This window comes from Otolemur garnettii, unplaced genomic scaffold (genome assembly GCF_000181295.1).
Source record: "Otolemur garnettii isolate 467f Iridium unplaced genomic scaffold, OtoGar3 scaffold00363, whole genome shotgun sequence".
NCBI lineage: Eukaryota > Metazoa > Chordata > Mammalia > Primates > Galagidae > Otolemur > Otolemur garnettii.
The window spans coordinates 162007-163569 of NW_003852758.1; the positions used below are offsets into that span (position 1 = coordinate 162007).

The 1563-nt window shown below is 37.4% G+C and overlaps 1 long non-coding RNA gene across 2 annotated transcripts in view; it reads right to left on the bottom strand.

Moving 5' to 3' along the window:
• Positions 1-1563, bottom strand: part of LOC105888393 — a 12753-nt gene that overhangs the window by 2334 nt on the left and 8856 nt on the right. For both annotated transcript variants that reach the window (XR_001161861.1, XR_001161860.1), the window contains exon 2: positions 831-963. This is a non-coding gene — a long non-coding RNA (uncharacterized LOC105888393). The remainder of the gene's footprint in view (positions 1-830; positions 964-1563) is intronic.

Sequence of the window (1563 nt, forward strand, 5' to 3'; positions counted from 1 at the left end):
CCACAATGCCCAGCTATTTTTAGAGGTGGAGTCTCACTCTTGCTCAGGCTTGCCTGGAACCTGTGAGCTCAGGCAGCTCAGCCTCCCAGAGTGTTAGGATTACAGGCATGAGCCACTGCGACTGGCCTTACATAACATTTATTGAACAACTTGCATAGTAGAGTACAACCAGAGTTCTAGGATATTCAGAGAAACCAAGAATGGTCAGAGGCATATAGAATCCCAGTTATGACAGTATTAAGCTCAGAAAATCTGTTGAAAAGAGGAAAAACAAGATACAAAAGGCTAGGCATCCAGTAAATAGCTCATACAGTCCCTGGAGCTCTCCCCTTACACCTTTTAGCAATTTTATTGTTTTTTAAATTAAGAAGTCTTCAACCTCTTAAAACGATGAAAGGACAGTGATAATGGCCAAAGCAGAACTGATACAGATTAAACTGGTCCTATTCATAAACAAATTCTGAGAACTTAATACCAGCATGCCAAAGGAAGGCTGGAATAATTAAAAGGATGACTCACCAAAAGGTGTAAGTTCATTCTCTTGCTAACTAGCTATATGAACAGAAAGGAAATAGTTTATTGCCCTGTATCTCTCATTCTGCATTTATAAAATAGGGATAAAGCATGTTTTCCCTTACAGACTTCTCAAGAGCCCAGCTGAGGGATAAATGCAATTAGCCAAATTTACTACAGAAAGGTTAAAATACATACAATATATGCAAAAAACATGACCAAAATGGGCTTATGTCCTGCTTTTAAAAGGAGAATTGAGGAAATGAAAAACCCTTACAGCCAAAAACAGACAACAATTCTGCCCCCAGACTACCTACCTTTTTCTCCAGGTACAAGCCATCCACCAAAATTAGCTGGAGCTTATTCAGATTCTCTAACGGAAAGATAGGGTAAATTTGGAGCCTTTCATAGCTGTTTGCAGTCCTCAGGTTTAACATGCTCAGGAATGTCCTTAAGAAAAAAGACATGAAAGAAAAAAAAATTAAAAAAAAAATAAAGAAAAAAGACATAGTTTAGTAGGATACTAGGACATTAGTAGCATATCAAAACTGTTAAAAAAAAAAACCCAAGGAAAAAAAGTAGAAAATATAACCTGAAGCATTATAGATATGTGTGTCTTCTGTCTCTACTTTCTATCCTGTTTGGGCTCCCTAAGGTCATGTAATGAAAGTCTCTGTTAACATCACAGAAGGATTAGGCAAATAAAGACAAAAGAGCTACAGGAAAATATAGGTCAAATCAATACTCTCCTTAAGGGTTGACTAAATTTGTGGCTAAAGGTCATTCTGGTGCTTAAAATACTTCAATACAAGGTAGGAGAGCAGTTGCTACTATTGCCTGGAAGCGCAATTGTTGTGACCATTTTTAATAATTGGCTGTCTGTTTTTACTCTATATAGCAAAGGAGCTCACTAAAGCAGATCTAAGTCAATTGTGCAGCCTTGAAAGCACTTTGTATGGTTATGTTACGGTGTTAAATAGAAAGCACCAGGTATTTTAAACCTGGGGACCTTAAATGAACATAGGCTTCCAGATTCCTGATCAAGGATTG